Here is a 20,857-nt window from a genome sequence, read left to right on the forward strand (position 1 = left end):
ATATGATATTTGTCTTTGTCTGGTTTACTTTAGTTAGTATGATAGTCTCTACTTTAGTTAGTATGAGGTCCATCCATTTCGCTGCAAATGGCATTATTTCATTCGTTTTAATGGCTTTGTAATATGGTAACTCTATTTTTAGATTTTTAAGGAATCTCCATACTGTTCTGCACAGTAGCTGTACCAAATCACATTTCAACCAATAGTGTAGGAGAGTTTTTTCTCCACCCCCTCTCCAGTATTTATTATTTGTAGACTGTTGATGACATCCATTCTGACCAGTGTGATGTGATACTTCATTGTTATTTTGATTTACATTTCTCTAATAATTAGAGATGTTGGCCACTGTATGTATTCTTTGGAGAAACATCTATTTAGATCTGCCCAACTGGACATGGAACAACAGACTGGTTCCAAATAGGAAAAGGAGTACGTCAAGGCTGTATATTGTCACCCTGTTTATTTAACTTATATGCAGAGTACATCATGAGAAACGCTGGACTGGAAGAAACACAAGCTGGAATCAAGATTGCCGGGAGAAATATCAATAACCTCAGATATGCAGATGACACCACCCTTATGGCAGAAAGTGAAGAGGAACTAAAAAGCCTCTTGATGAAAGTGAAAGTGGAGAGTGAAAAAGTTGGCTTAAAGCTTAACATTCAGAAAATGAAGATCATGGCATCCGGTCCCATCACTTCATGGGAAATAGTTGGGGAAACAGTGGAAACAGTGTCAGACTTTATTTTTGGGGGGCTCCAAAATCACTGCAGATGGTGACTGCAGCCATGAAATTAAAAGACACTTACTCCTTGGAAGGAAAGTTATGACCAACGTAGATAGCATATTGAAAAGCAGAGACATTACTTTGCCAACAAAGGTCCGTCTAGTCAAGGCTATGGTTTTTCCAGTGATCATGTATGGATGTGAGAGTTGGACTGTGAAGAAGGCCAAGCGCCAAAGAATTGATGCTTTTGAACTGTGGTGTTGGAGAAGACTCTTGAGAGTCCCTTGGACTGCAAGGAGATCCAACCAGTCCATTCTGAAGGAGATCAGCCCTGGATGTTCTTTGGAAGAAATGATGCTAAAGCTGAAACTCCAGTACTTTGGCCACCTCATGTGAAGAGTTGACTTACTGGAAAAGACTCTGATGCTGGGAGGAATTGGGGGCAGGAGGAGAAGGGGACGACAGAGGATGAGATGGCTGGATGGCATCACTGACTCGATGGACGTGAGTCTCAGTGAACTCTGGGAGTTGGTGATGGACAGGGAGGCCCGGAGTGCTGTGATTCATGGGGTCGCAAAGAGTCCGACACGACTGAGCAACTGATCTGATCTGATTTTTTATTAGGGTTTTTTGGGGGGTGGGTATTGAGTTGTATGATCTGTTTATGTATTTTGGAAATTAAACCCTTGTCAGTTGCATCATTGCAAACATTTTCTCCCATTCTGTACATTGTCTTTCTGTTTTGTTTATGGTTTTCTTTGCTATCCAAAAGCTTTTAAATTTAAAAGATCATACAGCATGAACAAGTGGGATATATTGCAAGGATGCAAGGATTTTCCAAAATCCGTAAATCACTTAATGTGATATACCACATTAACAAATTGAAAAATAATAACCATATGATTATCTTGGTAGATGCAGGAAAAAGCTTTTGACAAAATCCAACATCTATTTATCGTAAAAACTCTCTGGAAAGTGGACATAGAGGGAGCATTTATTGTTGTTTAGACTTTAAGTCATGTCCAACTCTTTTGAGATCCGATGGGCTGCAGCCTGCCAGGCTCCTCTGTCCATGGAATTTTCCAGGCAAGATTACTAGAGTGGGTTGCCATTTCCTTCTCCAGGGGATCTTCCCCACTCAGGGATCAAACCCACATCTCCTGCTTATTCTTTACCACTGAGACACCTGGGAAGCCCAGAGGGAACATACCTTAACTCAACATAATAAGGGTTATATATGACAAACCCACAGCTAACATCAGTCTCAACAGTGAAAAGCTCAAAGCACTTCCTCTAAGATCAGGAACAAGACAAGGATGCCTACTCTTACCACTTTTATTCAACATAGTTTTGGAAGTCCTAGTCACAGCAACCAGGGAAGAAAAAGAAGTAAAAGGAATTCAAATTGGAAAATATGAAGCAAACTGTCACTGTTTGCAAATGACAAGATACTACACCTAGCAAATCCTAAAGATGCTACCAGAAAACTCCTAGAGAGAATCAACGAATTCAATAAAGTGGCAAGATACAAATTAATACACAGAAAACTGTTACATTTTTATATACTAACAACATAAGACCAGAAAGAGAAAGTAAGGAAACAATCCCATTTAACCTCACATCTAAAAGAATAAAATATCTAGGAATAAACCTACCTGAGGAAGCAAAAGACCTATACTCCAAAAACTATAAGACACTGGTGAAAGAAATTGAAGATGACACAAATAAATGGAAAAATATACCATGTTTCCAGACTTAGAAACATTTCTGACTATGATAAACTCCCTTTAGATGGTGGGTAGAAATGTGAGGATATTGAGCTAGTAAATAGAGGAGGCTCTTATAAATATTCCATATTAATAACTTTTAGCAAATCTGGTAAACTTTCAGTAGTATGGGATATATTCCTCTTTTAGTTTTGCTCATTTCTAAGATAATTTTCATGGTGAATTTCAGTGTATAATTCCTTTTTGCAGTTATGTTCAGGTTTAAATGAGAGTTTATCGGCAGACGAATTGTATTCAATGTATTCAATTTTGATACACTGGTGTTAAAATTAAAAGCATACCATGCATCAATGTTTTCTCTTTCATAGGAAACTTCATCTCCAAGTGATGATGCCTCTTTCTCCCATTATATTCTGACAAAAGTTTTAAAACTAAATTTGGCATTCCTTTGGTGAGAGAAGATGTTTTATATTAATACTTAGTTTCATAACAGAAAATGTTCTGACCTAGCATATCCATGAAAAGTGAAGTATTAATGTGTGTGCTTGTGAGGGAGTGTTCACTAGCCATTATACATATGTGGTTATGGATATGAGAGAGGAAAACAGGCCAAAAATCCAGAAAAATAAGTAATAAAAAAATCCCTGTGTGTGGTCAAGCATGAGGTTGTAGCTTGGGCCTTCAGTGACTCTAGCAATTAGTTAATCAGCCAATAAAATATGTGTTCATTTTAGATGTTTAGAAGCCAAAGGACTTGAAACAACGTGATTTACATGACCGAGTTCCCCTGACTCAGGATCATATTCTTGTTCCCCAAGATGCCTTAAATATTTATCAGAACCATCTGTACTATTGAAAAAATAATCTCCACAAAGCTCTCAAGACCACCTCTATGTACAGTACTGTAGATTACGTTGAATATGATAAAAATGAAATGATTTATAGTGGTGGCAATATAGACTTCCTCCCACCATCTCCCCAAAATAAAAGCCATAAACTGAATAGTAGATGCTCTTTATTTTTGTTCTGAGTCAACAAGTTCGGCAATATCTCTCTAGTCAGAAGTGTTCATGGCTGCTGCTGCTAAGTTGCGTCAGTCCTGTCCGACTCTGTGTGACCGCATAGAAGGCAGCCGACCAGGCTCCCCCGTCCCTGGGATTCTCCAGGCAAGAACCCTGGAGTGGGTTGCCATTTCCTTCTCCAGTGCATGAAAGGGAAAAGGGAAAGTGAAGTCGCTCATTTGTGTCCGACTCTTGCGACCCCATGGACTGCAGCCTTCCAGTCTCCTCCGTCCATGGAATTTTTCAAGTGAGAGTACTGGAATGGGGTGCCAGTGCCTTCTCCAAGAAGAGTTCATTGGGGAGGAAGGAAGTTTCTACCTAAAAATTTGAATATTTTTATGAAGAACAATGTTCATCTCAGAACAAGGAAATATTGGTCACAAAATACATTAATAAAATGTTCTCAGGGTTCCAAAGTTTACAGATGCATGGCGTGCTTGGGAGGTAGGAATTCACCAACAGGAAAATGACAATAATTCACTAACATGTATAATTCTGGATTTATTAATAGTCCTCACCCATTGCTTATTGGCTGTGTGAACTTGAGTTATTTTACTTTCTCAAGTCTCAGTTTCTTCATTTGTTATGATGATTTTAAAGGAGGAAAAATAATTTTCTCTCCATTCTTCTGAGTTCTAGCTGAGACCCCTATAATGAAAAACAGATTAATAAGAGAAAAATGAAAAAATGTTAAAATGTATACCTCATGTATACATGGTAGATGCAAAGGGGAAAATGAGTAACTCTCTAGGGTGGCTTAGAACTCTGGCCTAAGTATCGTCTTCATCCAAAGACCAAAGAAGGAAAGGTGAGAAAAAGTTAGTTACAGGAGGCTATTAGCACAGTAGACAAGGACAAGTTTGTTATGCAGATTTGAGTTGGTACCTTCTCCACTGATAAGATTCTCTTTTTTTTTTTTTTTCTTTTTTTGAGCCAAACTTCTCCTTCTGGTACACAAAGGGAGACACTGTTAACCAATGGAGAGTCTTAGGGTTGTCGTGAGGATTTAGTGAGCTAAGGTAAAGTAAGGTATTCAGAACACAGCTGGAACACAGAAAGTGCTCAATAAAAGTTAGCTATTATTACTTCAGTGGAGAAGGAAATGGCAACCCACTCCAGTATTCTTGCCTGGAAAATTCCACGGACAGAGGAGCCGGATGGGCCACAGTCCATGGGATCACAAAGAGTCAGACATGACTGAGCAACTGCACATGTACATTATTATCTCAGGTTGATGGCTCTTCATGTGTGGCCCCTGGACTAGCAGCAGTAACATCACCTGAAGCTTAAAGATGCAAATGCTCAAGCCTCATCCCAGACCAACTGAATAAGAAACTCTGGGGGCAGGACACAGTACTCTGTTTTAACAAGTCCTGAAGGTGATTCTGGTAACTATTGAAATTTGAGAACCATGCTTGTGGAATATAGGGTAAAACAAACAAACAAAAATAAGTTTTAACACAAGTTATCATTAAGAACTTCTGTTTTCATGACTATTTAAATTCAGGAGAATGCTTGGTTTTCTTTCTTTCCTTAACTAGAAAAAGAAATGCAGCAGTAGCTTGAAAACAATAGGATTTCTGTAGAATAACTCTTAACATCTTATTTTTGACTTTGCTTTGCTCCTTTATATTACACAACCATGTTCCAAGAGATCTATTATTAAATTGCGTTACTGTATTTTGTAAAGCCAAGAATACAATGGAAAAACTCACTTAAAAGAGAGAGCATATAGTATTTGTGATAATTATTAGATTGAACATTTGAACACAACCTATTACTCATTAGTCTTAACCAGTTCTATAAACAAGATCATATGACTGTAAGGTTACAGCATAGGCATATGGTGAATCAGTGACAAACCGGGTACAGGCATGTGTGCAGGGCTTCTAAGTCTGTGCATTGTGGCTTGAGTATAGTCAATAAGGTATGTACACAGTTAAAGGTAAAATTGCCTTTAGAACAAAGTAAGCCACAGTGTATATTTTTGTCACTTCAGCCTCCACATGGCTGCCATAGAGATGTTTCTAAAGAACACATTTAATCATGTCACCAAACAACTTAAAAGATTTAAATGGCTCCCTTAAGCCTGGTATGAGAGTCTCTGTAATCTGGCACCTGCTGACCTATGTCATGGACCTCAGTCCTATAATTATACCTCCTTTTTTTATGGAGCCTTCCTTGACAATCCACTCCCTATCACCGGGGAGTTGGTCCTTCCTAACTCAGAGCTTCTGGAGCACCACATGCAGACTTCTAGTAGTCATTTTTACATTACATTATAATTGTTTGCACTTCTCTCTCTAAACAAGACCTTTACTTGACTGTTATTGATGGCAAGAAGCAATTTTTATTTTAGTGTCCCCCGCAATTGGCATAAAGCCCAGTACAAAACAGACAATAAATAAAGATATTATGTGGATTTAAAATGTAAGATCTATACATAAGCCAGAGATCAGCCAAATAAAATACAGCCATCACCTGGAGCCTCTTTCTTAGTCCTATATTAGGACCAAAATCTTTGAATTTTGACAAAAATCTCTGCCACTTCCAAGGTTCCAGTGTCATCCTCATTCTGGCAGACAGTCTCCAAGATGGAATGTCCTGTTCCCACTGTCTTCTGAGAGCCACTAAAACTCATTTCATTTAAGACATTCTGGCCCCCAAAGTTACTACATCTGCTGATATTCATTGAAACCTCCAAACTTTCTCTCAGGCTGTTTGCCATGAGCTTTACAGGTTTAAGAGTTAAGTCAAAATTGCAAACTAAGCTGGGCTTAGCATTTTTAAAGCAGCTGACCCCCCATTTGTTAGCCTACTAAGTATAAACCTCCTGACTCCAGAATCATGGTACTTATTAATATTTGCTGATCTACAACTCATCACTCTCCATCTGACTTCCCTCACAGCCATGCTACCATTTCACTTCTCAGATTAGCATTTTAGAATACTTTCCCTTCTCCACTTGGCTCTGCTGTGTGCCCCTGATGTTTCATTCTTGTTAAATTGTTCGGCCTCGAAGCATTCGGCTGGGGGTAGCTGGAACACCCAGCAAGCTATCTAAGCCAGTTCCGTCCCTGTAGCACTTAGTGCTTGAGCGCCAACACCTTGAATTAATCGCAAATTGTTTGAGAATATCCTATTTGTTTGGTTGCTCATTATCATCTCCCTAGTTACTGCCTTATCCCTTAAGCCAAAGGACACATTTTCAGATTTTAAGTAAATTGGAGTAATGGATGGGTCTGTATGGAATGACAATAACTCTCCCTGTAAGTACCAGCTCTTCACTGTCTGCCTGGAGAAACCAAGTGACCTTCCCCTGTTGCTGATTCTGAGATATCCAAGACTCCTCCTTGCTGGAAACTTCTGTAATGCTTTTTAGCAATGACTAACAGAAGCTTGTTTTCTTATCCTTACAGGGCTTCCGTAAGGATTAATTCAGTTAATATAAATAAATCTAGGTGGTGAAACACACTACACACATTGTAAATAATCAATAAACTAACCATTTTTGCAACTGAATTTTGGCAGCTGTATTAGTTTCCAAAGGTTGCCATAACAAGTACCAAAACTGGCTTAGAACAATAGAAGTTTATCGTCTCACAGTTCTGAAGGTTAGAAGTCCAAAATCAGAGTTCGCAGGACCACGGTTTCTCTCTTGGCTCTATCAAGGCAGCCTGCATTGTCTCTTCTGCTTCTGGTAGTTGCCAGCAGTTCTCAGGGCCTTGACCTGTAGATGCATCATTGTGGTTATATGGCCATCTTCTCCCTGTGTGTCTTGATATCATCTCCTTTCTGTGCTTATCTGTCTCTGTCCAAATGCTTCATAATGACACCAGTCCTATTGGATTAGGGACTAGTGACCTCATTTTATCTTTATCACCTCTGTAAAGATTACATTTCCAAATAAGGTCACATTCTGAGGTACTAGGGATTAAAACATCAATATATCTTTTGGGGAGAACACAATTCAATCCATAACAGAAGTGAGAGATAGCAGAATATGTTACCTTAAAATATGACTGTAGGAGTTTAGGACATGCTACTCCAAAATATGCCCCTTTGGTATATTGACTATTTTGAGCTGAAGGCACTTGAAAAACAGCAAATGCTGGGAGAGGCTTTCTCTGAACTCCTCACGTGTGTCTAAACACAGCTCTTCCGAAAGGAACTCACTTGTCATAAATCTCTTCCCCAGGGCCTTCATTAGGCAGAGAAAACTGACTCCTATCACAGGAGAGAAGGTTAGAGGTCAACACCACACTGAAACAAACTTTGCCACAAACTATCATATCTCACATATATGTTCTTCTAAGGACCCATTCAACTTTCCTAAAAATCATCCACTTTCTACTAAGAAGCCTACATACATCCTTTTTCCCCTTTCCCTATTAAGATAGTATTTAAGTCTGAATTCTAAGTCATCTCAGGGAGCTACTCATTTTCTTCTGTGTATCTCCCATGTATACATAAGGTATACATGTTAATAAACTTGTTTGTTTTTCTTTTGTTAATCTGTCTATTATTACAGAAGTATCAGCTAGAACTCAGAAAAGTTCAGTTAAGTTCCATTGCTCAGTCACGTCTGACTCTTTGCGACCCCATGGACTGCAGCACGCCAGGCCTCCCTGTCCATCACCAACTCCCGGAGTTTACTCAAATTCATGCCCATTGAGTTGGTGATGCCATCCAACCATCTCATCCTCTGTCATCCCCTTCTCCTCATGCCCTCAATCTTTCCCAGCATCAGGGTCTTTTCCAATGAGTCATGTGGCCAAAATATTGGAGTTTCAGCTTCAACATCAGTCCTTCCAATGAATATTAAGGACTGATTTCCTTTAGCATGTACTGGTTAGATCTCCTTGCAGTCCAAGGGACTCTCAAGAGTCTTCTCCAACACCACAATTCAAACGCATCAATTCTTTGGCACTTAGCTTTCTTTATAGTCCAACTCTCACATCCATACATGACCACTGGAAAAACCATAGCCTTGGTTTTTTATGCTTAAATGCTCTCTAGATTGGTCATAACTTTCCTTCCAAGGAGTAAGCGTCTTTTAATTTCATGGCTGCAATCACCATCTGCAGTGATTTTGGAGCCCAAAAAAATAAAGTCTCTCACTGTTTCCACTGTTTATCCATCTATTTGCCATGAAGTGATGGGACTGGATGCCATGATCTTAGTTTTCTGAATGTTGAGCTTTAAGCCCACTTTTCCACTCTCCTCTTTCACTTTCATCAAGAGGCTCTTTAGTTCTTCACTTTCTGCCATAAGGGTGATGTCATCTGCATATCTGAGGTTATTGATATTTCTCCCAGCAATCTTGATTTCAGCTTGTGCTTCCTCCAGCCCAGCATTTCTCATGATGTACTCTGCATATAAGTTAAATAAGCAGGGTGACAATATACAGCCTTGACGTACTCCTTTTCCTATTTGGAACCAGTCTGTTGTTCCATGTCCAGTTCTAGAACTCAGAGAAGTAGAGGGAAGTTACTTTTCCTCCCCTGTAGAAGCCCATTTTGGTAAGGCTATAGAATGATTTTTACTTTTTTAATAACTGACACAATTTTATTTTGTTAACCTCCCTTTTCTTGCTGGGGTGCAGGACTCTTTACTTATATTTCAATTTAATTTCTTTTCTGTTCTTGAAATAATCAGATATGTTACCCCCTTGGGCTCTCACCATCCCCAGAGAGCACCTGCCAGGGGTAGGGAGAAGGCAGTGGCACATGTGGGGACCAGCTCTTTAGGGGAGAGAAAAGCTAAAGACCCCAGTTTGTAGCACTGGCAGATTTCCACTATGTATTGATGCTATACGCAGTAGTCCCACCAGGGCTGATCCAAATCACCAACAAACTGGCAACATTCCTGAAAATTTAAACTCAGTCTCCGGAGCAAGTACGAACTGCTTCCAGCACCCCGCTGAAGGCATGGTCTGCCTTCTCATGACTGCCTTCTCCCTTTCTCCTCTCTGATTCTTCAACCCACATTTACCCTTGAACTTCAGGTAACTGAGGCAATAAAGGCCAACACTGACTTACTTGAGATGCAGCAAGTTGCTCTCTGCAAGTGCATTGTTTCTGGTAATTGTTGCTGTCTCTTATCCACCAGTTTGGCAGGGCCTTCTCTGCATGACTGGTGTCCAGGTACTAGATGTGCGTTGTTGGTTCATTGCAGGGTCCTGACAGGTCTTCCTCTACATAGGGTCTGATATGGAAAATCCAGCTTTATATTGGCCTCTAAGCCCCACCCCTTTCCTTGTGACATTTAACCTACAGACTTTTTGTAACTGGGATCCACTCTTCCACAGTCCTTCTGAGAGACACCTGCAAGAAGGCTTTTGCCCCTTCCATCTTCTTTGGCATCTACCTAATGGAGAATAATCTAAATATCTTTGCAAATAAAATGGTGGGAAATGCAGATATTCTCTGGTTCAGCCGTGTCTTTCCTACCACTTTCTCCTTGCCTAATTAGTATCAAACACTCTACTGGTCCAATAGAAAGCAACTTTAAAACAAGAGATCATGTGGAGAAGAAGGAACAGATGACTCTGACATCCCCAAATACGTACAGGAAAAGGAGAGGAGCAAGTCTAAAGTCCTTCTTTGAGTAGGACAATATGAATTCCACAATATGAATTCTGCATTCTTTCAAAAGTCATCGTCTTCCTCTCTCTGGGCCCTCCTTAAATGTGATTCACTGATAAAGATAGGGAAGCCAGTTTGGCTTTCCGAGCAGTAGGAGTAAAGATTATGACTTAAAACTGGCCCTTGGCCTTGGAGAATTCTGCAATTTTATTATCAGAGCTTTGAGTCCATTGTATTTGCTACATTATCGAGCAAACTTTGGGAGGAGAAAAAGATATTATTAATAATAGATAACATTATGAAAATAGAATAATCATACCTCACAATGCTCCCTTACATTATTATTCTAGCAGTGGAAGGGGAAGAAAAGCTTGTTTTTAATCAAAACTAACTCTAATTAAATCTGCCTTCCAAGTTGGAAGAACAGAGGGAGGAATTAATTTATGTTACTGGGAAAATAAGTCTCTATGCTGCCCTCTTTCAATGGCAGAGACTGATAGGTAAGAAGGATTGAGACCAGAGTAGATGACTTAGCAGAGCAAGAGCACATTCATTTGTCTTTGGGTACACAAGAAGATCCCTAGAGCAGAGACTGAGGATAGTAGGGTCTATTTCCACTTCCAAGGGGGAAGCAACAGAAGTAAAGAAGGGAGATGGACTTTTCTGGAGGTACAGTGGATAAGAATCCACCTACCTACGTAGGGATCATGGGTTTGATCCGTGGTCTGGGAAGATCCCACATGCTGAGGTGCAACTAAGCCCATGTGCAACTAAGCCAGTGCTCTGGAGCCCGCGAGCCACAACTACTGAGCCCACAAGCCACACCTACTGAAGCCCTCATGCCCTGGAGCCTGTGCTCCATGAGTGAAGCCACCGCAATGAGAAGCCCGGGTACTTCAGCTGAAGAGTAGCCCCTGCTCGCCACAGCTAAAGAAAGCCCATGCACAGCAACAAAGACTTAGCACAGGCAAAAGATAAATTAATCATATATTTTTTAAAAACTCAAAGAAAAAAGAAAAAGGAGGGAGCAAAAAGATAAAAGGAAAGCAACTCTGTGGTGACTGAGAATTGCTTTGTTTCATTTTTTCCTGTTTTCCATTTAAGATACTTGCTCTGCTAGGATATAAACCCCCTTTTGCATTCTCACATGTGCAGTAAAGACTATTACACATAAGTGTCCCCCAAGGGTAATTTTTTCATGTAATTCAAAGAGAAGGGGATGTGTACAGTGTTAGTTCAGCATGGGATGGAAAGAAGGGAACTTGTATGGGAGATGAGAGGCTAAGAACATGGAATAAGTTCTCCCAGAAGCAAGAAGTAGGAGCCAGCCCTGAACCAATATTAATCCCTGGAAAGGTATAGAAATCTTGAAGAAGACAGAGAACAGAAGGTCTGTGCTGACATCTGGGTTTTATTAATAATACTGTTGCTACTGTTATTATTCTCCACTAGGAAGCCAAATAGAACACACACAACACACCTCCCAATAACATCCAAGGCATGATAGCCCCTATATCTAGGTCAGGGACTTGTGAGAGGCCTATTATCAACTCTCTACATGCCTCTAATAAGCACTGACTTTTATTCCTACTCAGGGTCATGTGGTGAACAACTTGGAAAATGTAGCCATGTCCTGGAGCTGACATGTGGGTAGCCAGGATCACCTCAGGCCAAGTTGCTACGAACAGCTACTATCGTTCTTCAATCTTAAGCTAATAGAGGGTGAACAGCAGGTGCCCTCAAGGTGGCCATTCCTTTCCCAGAAACTGAAATCTGTCAGGGAGCACTGAGTGCACAGAGTTGAGTAAATCTGAGCCAATCTGCACTATTGTGAGGCATGCTGTCCCCGTGTCCTGCTGACCTGCTTGGCAAGAGCACGAGCTAGAACTTTGGTCCTAAACAAATGTAAAATGTGCTTCTTTAAAGAGACAGCATTAGAAAGTTTTTGCTAATAAACTTTTCTTTTTAGGAATGCCACATCTTGTCATCTGAGAAGTCTCCCACGTGGCGGTTTTGCGATAGTGGCCACAGCTCTGTAACAGTAGCAGCAAAGCCCTCAGCTGGTGGTATCTCACTTTGTGAAATTCAAATCCACAGATACATACCAGGGACACTAGCGATCAATGTGCCTTCTACCGTGTCACAACATGAAGTGAGGGCACAAGGACCTTTCGGCACCTACTTCACACACTTCTTTTCAGAGACCTCAGTGGGTTTTTCTTTGTTGCTTTTTCCTGCTTTTTAGATGTGCATTTCTTTTGTTAGTTGTGTATTTTCCTCAACGTAGAGTGAAAGTTTTTAATATTTGAATTCCACAAAAGGACCTAATGATAATACAACTCAACTACTTTAAGCTGCCCTAAGCTACTGTGATCAACACACAGTATGCTGAGTTTCCAGAGCGGGCAGTGCACACAGCTCCTTATCAGGTGTGCATTGGTGTACATTTACACCATGTGCCTGTGACTGTCTTTCGTCTTGATAGAGTCCTTGCTGCTTGTGAGAAGGTGCGCTACTACTTTCAATAAAGACAGCCTTTATTATTAGGGTCACTTATTGTGTAAGCTTGGAAGAGTAACAAGGTTTGTGTCTCACTTTTCTCTTTCACACAATTGCTGCTGCTAAGTCGCTTCAGTCGTGTCCGACTCTGTGCGACTCCATAGACGGCAGCCCACCAGGCTCCCCCGTCCCTGGGATTCTCCAGGCAAGAACACTGGAGTGGGTTGCCATTTCCTTCTCCAATGCATGAAAGTGAAAAGGAAAGTGAAGTCGCTCAGTCGTATCTGACCCTCAGCGACTCCATGGACTGCAGCCTAACAGGCTCCTCCGCCCATGGGATTTTCCAGGCAAGAGTACTGGAGTGGGATGCCATTGCCTTCTCCGTTCACACAATTAGGTTGTTGTATGATCTTCTGTCTAGCAAGCTCCCTCATGAATCACCATGGCATACAAAGAAGAATCAGTTAGTGAACCATACCTCCAGTACCAAACTTCAGTGTACCCGGCACATGAAAGCAAAATAATTGAAAAGTGGAAGAGAGAAGAGAAAGAAATGAAATGAGGAAGAAGTAAAAGAAGAAAAGGTAATGGGCTTATTTAGCCATTAGGGAAGCTCTGGGCTCTCCTTGTATTTTCCATTCACCTCTTTCCTTGGCTAGAAAAACTGCTCTAAAAAAGAAACTCCATACCGGGGAGTAGAGGACAGGGTAATACTCTTAGGCTATATGAACAGTCTTTATACTTGTCAGCAAGTAGTTCCTTTTGTCCACCTTGATAACCCCAGTGTCTTGTACAGTACAAGTACTCAGTGGAGGGGCTGACAAATATTTGTATAATAAATGTTTAAAGCTAACGTGGAAACCATTAGATGAAAGGTTGATAAGGAAAGGGAATGATCAGGCTGTGAATATTTGAATTCAAGAATCAATATTTATATCACTAAAATGAAATGGTCAGATCCAATGTGCCTCCTGAAGCGATGTGATGTGAAACATATAACGTCATATTCTTAAAAAAAAAAAAAAAAAAAAAAACCTGAATTGGGTCAAGGTTGTAGAACTGAATTCCAATTAAAAAAAAAAAAAGCATGTGGAGAAACAAATTAAACACCACCTAAAGGAAACAGACAGTTCAGGACATTCTACAGGTCAACTCATTGGTATCTTTAACAAGTCAATAACAAGGATAAAAAGAAATACCATGGACCTTAACAGAATTCCAATTTGACCAAATAAATTATACAAAGACAATTAGGGAAATTGTAACATGTACTGAGTGTTAAATGATCCCACATCATTTAACATACAGTACAATAAAGTTATGACTATGTAGGAAAATATCCACATTTTTAGAGCTGTATATCAAAATAGAATGGTGTGATATTGGAGGTGTGCTAAAAATATTTAACACCCATGAATAAAGAGAAAGGGAATAGATAAATATTGTGTGGCAAAATCTGTATAATCTGGGTAATAAGTATAAGAATGACATGTAGAGAAGTACACTTTGTTCTTCTCCATACTTTATGTTTGAAACATTTATAATATAATTCTTTTCAAAGGTAAATACCCTGGGGCATGTTCTGCCCAGGAAAGGGCATAGGGAACTTTTGAGGGGCTAGAAATGCTCTCCATATGATCTGGGTGGTAGTTACATGAATGTGAACATATGTAAAACTCTTCAAACTGTACACTTAAAATTGTGCTTTTTTTTTTTTGCTACTTGCTTTTTTATTTGCTTAAAAATAGTTTCAGGTGAGCATTTAAGTTATACTGCACTAAAATAAACAAACTAATCTCCCATCTTTAGGAGAGCAATTAAATAAACACCTGCATGAGAAAGTAAATGTAGTACATATCTGCTTCCCTGGTGCCTCCACTTAAGAGATTTCTGAGAATTCCTGCATCACTCTTTACCTAGTCTTCTACATGCCAAAAAGCAAGGACACTCAGTCACTGAGCATGCAGTCTCCATTTTTAGAGACTGGAAAAACTATCACCAAGTTTCTGAGGGTTTGAAAAAGAGGTAATTACAAGCACTGGCCTTGAGTCATCAGCATCTCAGCGTCCTGGAGAAAAGTAGAGGAAAAATTGATGTGTCCTAAGGCAAACAGACTCAAGGAGAAAGACCTGGGGGAGGGTCAGAAGCAACAGCATCAGCAGAGGGACAGTGGCTCCCTGGGGTTGAACCTCTAGGTCTGTGGCTCAAAAATCTATGTTGTGCCAGACAATCCCACCCTCACAAGTGGATGCATGCTAAGTAACTTTAGTTATGTCCAACTCTTTGTGACCCTACGACGGTAGCCTGCCAGGCTCCTCTCTCCACGGGATTCTCCAGCCAAGAATACTGAGTGGGTTGCCATTTTCTCCTCCAGGGAATCTTCCCAACCCAGGTATCCAACCCAGGTCTCCCACATTGCAGGCGGATTATTTACTGCTGAGCCACCATGGAAGCTCCACCCTTACCAGAAGATCCTGGGAACAGCCATGAGGGACAGGTGATGATGCTGCTCCTAGCTGCAGGAAAAGAAAGGAAGAGAATAACAATGGAGTGAGCAGCTATCAAAGGTCCTTTCCCATGGAGACCATAGAATGAAGCTTGGTGAATGTGGAGCACTAAGACTTTAGTGTAGTTTATTGTAATGACTGAATCTGATCCCTTTCATTTTCACAAGAGAATACTACAGAGAAGGGAACAGAATGCCTGAAAGGAAGGGGAGAAAAGCAAGGAGGTAGGCAGCTCTGATGATCTCCCAATGACCTTTGAGGTTGTTCTTCCTTTGTCTTGAAGAAGAGCACACTTTCACAGCCAAGCCTCTATGGTCCAGGCCTATAGGATCTAAGAAGTCCCACAGCCATCCCTTTCAGTTCAAACTGGAAGAGTTTCTGCTGGGGTGGCTGATCAGCTCCATGGTTCACATCCCACTAATACCCTTTCAAACGGATGTTCCACCACACCCTTTGTGCTCTCTGCAATATATTGATAGACACTGAGAACTTTCAAAATCTTTAAATTCTGGTTCTTGTGTTTTACTATAAGCCTTCAGAGAGAAACAAACTGCTTCATCAACACTTTGCTTAGAAAACTAGTTAAACACCCAGTTTATCACTCACAGGTCCTACCTCCCATGAAATACTGGAATGTGAACAAAATTCAGGCAAGTTCTTCGCCACTTTATGACAAAGGATGCCATTGCCCAATAACATATTTCTCATTCCTGAGACTTTAACAGAATGGCCTTTACTGTCCATATTTCTATCATGCTATTCATGATTATTTAAATGCTTTATAAAGACAGATGCTTTCTTTATAAAACTCCTCTTTTCTTTCTGAGTTCTCTCGTACCAGAATACCTTTAACAATCTTCTTACGGTAATCTTGGCTTCTCTAGCATGCATTTCAAAACTTCCATTTTCCACCCAGCACCAAAGCCACTTCCACAGTACCCCACCTCATGGTCCCAACTTCTGTATTAGTCAGCTCTGGCTTCCAGAGCTAAATACCATAGACTGGGTAATTTAAATAACAAATATTTACTTTTCTCACAGTTCTGGAGCTTGGAAATCCAAGATCAAGGTACTGACAGATTCAGCGTCTGGTAAGAACCCTCTTCCAGGCTTGCAGATGGCTCTTTTCACTGTGTCTTCTCATGACAGAGAGAGAAAACTCTGATGTCTGCTCCTCTTCTTATAAGGGCACTATCTCATCCAGAACTCTGGTTTCTAGTTACCTTCCCAGGGCCCTACCTCCTAATACTGTCCTGTTGGGGATTAGGGCTTCAACATATGGATTAAGTGTATACACTCAGTCTATAAAATTACTATAGCATAATCTAGTTGATCCTGACTGTACAAACCTTATGACAATAAAGGAAGACAGTCTCAGTATGAAGCCAACATTGTAGATAGCAAAGCGGAAGAATAGATAGGGCTTTTGATAATCATTGACTGGCTGGAGCATCACTCGTGGAAAGGCCATTTTACTGCTAGACTTACCAGTTACATAAGAAACAAATTCCCTTATAATTTAAGGTATTTGAATTGAAACCACTCAACTGGTACAGTGATTATATTCTGTACTATATGACCCCCAACAATGCTGTGTCTGAATGGAGTAAGCAAGGGCACCAGACTTCTGAGCAAACGACATGCAGGCTGGGTAATGGTCTGTGAAGTAGCTGGATACAAAAGTTCTGTCCACAGGGACATTATATCCAGACTGACCAAAATCAATCCACTTGGCTTCAAGTCCTTCAGTAAGTCTACTGGTAACAGGAAGAATAGTTGAATTAGAAGCAGAGGAGAGCTGCATATTGTGAAATCAATTTCATAAACTGTGGGTACAGTTTTTATTTTCTATCACAGAATATAAAAACCATATATTTTCCCCATTCTGAGAAAAATTTAGAAACAAAGAAAAATTATGAGTCCACGTTCATACGTTCAGCCTACCATCACCGACCATTTGTGTAGCCCTGACATCACCATTTAGTAACACCATGCCTCCGTAGGAGGAAGGCCCAGAGTGGAGGAGCAAGAGAGAAGAAAGTTACTGGGCCTGCATCTGCCATCGAGGGAGCCACAAGACAGCTAGATAGCAACATCCCCACTGAGCAATCTGTTCCAACATGCAAATCCATCTGAGAAGCCCCGCGATATGCTTGTTCCTGTTTTCTCTGTAATGCTGGCTTTGGGTGGAGTTCTCCGACTTCCTTATTTCCTTTCATATGTGTCCTTTGAATAAACCCCTCTGAATTACAATGCCACTCTCTTTTGGAAACTGAATGTCTTTTTCAATATCCAATTCTTCCAACTATTTCCGTCAAAAAGAAAGTCCATCTTCCCTCTAACAAGTTTTATTCCAATTTTTTAAGTGTTTGTTTTAACAACCCTGGTCCTAGACTGCCAGGTCATAGTTGTTGCATCACTTATTTCCACCAGATGGCGCTGTTGCTAATTCTCTCACACACGGGAGTCCTATAAAATTTAATCTCGTTAATGAAAAAACACCAACAGCTGCTTCTCCTCGTTCCTGAGAAATTACCAGTTTTAACAACTACCATCTCTGTAACTAACCTGCTGGACACTTAACAACTGTCTCAGAGGGTTTCCTTAAGTGAAATTAGAAATTGAGCTAAGCCTTCAGTGGTGTTCTCTTAGACGTTAGCAAGAGAGATGAGTATTCAGAAAATAATCACACAAACACATAATCACCAACTTTGATTTGTGCTACAAATCAAGAAACAAAGATTCCTGGCTGCTAATGACCAAGCCTGAGGGATGGAATGCATAAGGAGCTAAATTTAAAGGGGGAGAGGAAGCATTCTTCCAAACAGACGGAAGTGCTTTTAAGAAGGGACAGAGGCTAGAAGGATTATGGCACTTTGGACAGGCTAAGCAAAAGAGAAGCTAGAGCTTTGGAATCAAGGATAAGAGCAAAAGAAAGTTGGAAAATGGAGTGGTCCCATTGATAAGTCCTTGGTTTCAGGGACCATTTATATACTGATTATCAAATTAAATCTCTAATCACTCTCTTCCGAGTTCTATAAATGTCCCTACTTGATATATCCACTTAGTTGTTTCAAAGACATCCTCAAATACTGAACTGAAATCATGATCTTTTCTCGTCTGATGGGCTGTTCCCTGAATATCAATAAATGGCACAACCCATACTTCCAGTGGCAAAATTCAGAAAACCAAAGAGAATCCCTGCAGTCTCCCTCACCCTTAGGTACACAGACCATCTATCACCAAATTCTGTGCATTTTATCTATCAAATCTGACAGCTTTCTCTAGATCAGTGATTCTCCAATGTGGTCTCCAAACCAGCAATGTTAATATCTCCAGGGAACCGGTCAGAAATGCAAATCCTCAGGTCTCAACCCAGGACTACTGAATCAAGGGGGCCCAGATATCTGCATTTTAACAAGCCCTCCAGTGATTGGAAGTCCTGTACAGTCTGAGAATCACTGCTCTATAGCTACAGGTACAGGGTCCCTGAAAGTGAAAGCTGTTCAGTTGTGTCTGACTCTGCAACCCCGTGGCTATACAGTCCATGGAATTGTCCAGGCCAGAATACTGGAGTGGGTAGCCTTTCCCTTCTCTAGGGGATCTTCCCAACCCAAGGATGGAACCCAGGTCTCCAGCATTGCATGTGGATTCTTTACCAACTGAACTATCAGGGAAATCCCTGCTACTGTCAAAAATCTGTTCTATCATTCCTTCTCTGGGCTACAGTAGTAGCTTTGCTATTGTTCTTCTTCACATCCATTAAAGCCTCCTTCCAAGTAATTCTCAGCCTAGCATCCATTATAATCTACAAGAATCTACTCTAAACAACTAAATCCAAATCACTGCCGATGGGCCCAGGTTTTGGTATTGTGTAAGAGCTTCATGTTCAAGACCAAGACTGAGAACCAGGACTGCTGCTGAACTCATTGCGACTCTGCAGCCTCACTGGATCATAACCTGTAAGAGTTTACACACAGGATGTATTAACAAATATTTGTTGAATGGCTAAACAACATTTTGGACACATTAATTAGTGTTCCCAATTACATAAGGAGTAACTGAGTCTACAGAGCTTAAGCATCTTGCCCAGATCACACAGGAAATGGTGTGGCTGGAATTTGAACCGATGTCAGGAGTTTTCCAACACCATAAACATAAAGCTGTGTTTTCAGAGAGATTTCCACAGCCTGATTCAGTGCCTGAGTATCCATAATGCCCAGGGTTGAGCTTTGCTTGATTCTTATTTGAACTGAGCTCAGCTTGAAGGCTACACAGTTATTTCCTTTCCATTGAAATTGCAATCTGCTCCAAGGAAATGAAGTTTATAGCTCTTGGGGTATAAAGGGCAAATATGCGGGAGAAGCCAGAGATCAAATGGTCAAGTACACTTGTTATAGAGTTTTTCATGAACTGAATTCAAATGCTATCATTAGAGCAACTCCCCCTTGTATTTGAAAGGACAAGAACAAAGGATGAGGGGAAAGGCAGCTGTCCGTGCATAAACAGAAGGCAGATGGAATGGTCCAGGCTTGGGGATGTGGAGTAGATGCAGCCAAGGGCTGGGATGGGGTCACAAGAGGAGCCAACGCAGCAGAAGCTTAGAAGCTGTTCCTCCCCCAGTGGAACACAGAGGGAAACATTCAATTCCCTGTAATTCATCAGTGGGTCCCCTCCACATGTACCAACTGCACTTGCTCTTTCTGTGTAACAGTGAGTTGTAACTCCCGGAGGTCACCTTGTTTCATTGATTCTCACTTTTCTCACATGCAAAATGAAGAAGCTCAACTTTGATGACCTTGAAAGATGCTCTCTGCTGTATAATTCTGTAGTTCCATGACCCACAGCCAATGCTACTAGGATTTACTCTGGAAAGATAGGAAAACCCATAGATAGCAGTTATAATCCCCTTCTCAAAATTAGGAAAACAATGGCCCATTTATTGTTTTCCTCAAGTCCTGTTGCATCTGATTCCTAAAGAAAGTGCTTCAGGTCAAGTCCAGCCTGCTTTAAAGTCAAAATTGAACCATGAAGTTGAAAGCAAAATGAATCCAAAGCAGAGTGAGTGCCACTAATCTGCTAAATCCCAAAATCGAGATAAACTAAACTATTATTATGAACTAAACTATTATTATTACTAAAGAAAACAAACATGTAACAAAAAAATTTGATTTTTAAAGTTCATTTGTTTGCATTAGAATAAAGCATGTATAATTTTAGACAATTAAATCAAAATCAACCCAGATTGCCCCTTCATGGATCACTACCTTGTCATGGCGAAGGGATTTGCATAACTCAATGAAGCTATGAGCCATGCCATGCAGGGCCACCCAAGATGGATGGTTCATAGCTGACAGTTCTAACAAACCGTGATCCACTGGAAGAGGGAATGGCAAACCACCCCAGTACACTTGCCGTGAGAACCTCATGAACTGTGTAAAAGGCCACAAAGATATGACACCAAAAGATGAGTCCCCCAGGTCTGAAGGTGTAACCATTGGACAATTGTACTCATCTCCCATGCTAGTAAGGTATGCAGGGAAAGATTGAGGGCAGAAGAAGAGGGCGTCAGAGGATGAGATGGCTGGATGGCATCACCGATGCAATGAATGTGAATTTGGGCAAATTCCAGGAGATGGTGAAGGATAGGGAGGTCTGGTATGCTGCAATCCATGGGGCCACAAAGAGTCGGCCATGACCGCGTGACTGAACAACAACAAACCCGGATTGCACTTTACATTATTAAAAC

The sequence above is a fragment of the Bos mutus genome, chromosome 8 (genome assembly GCF_027580195.1).
Source record: "Bos mutus isolate GX-2022 chromosome 8, NWIPB_WYAK_1.1, whole genome shotgun sequence".
NCBI lineage: Eukaryota > Metazoa > Chordata > Mammalia > Artiodactyla > Bovidae > Bos > Bos mutus.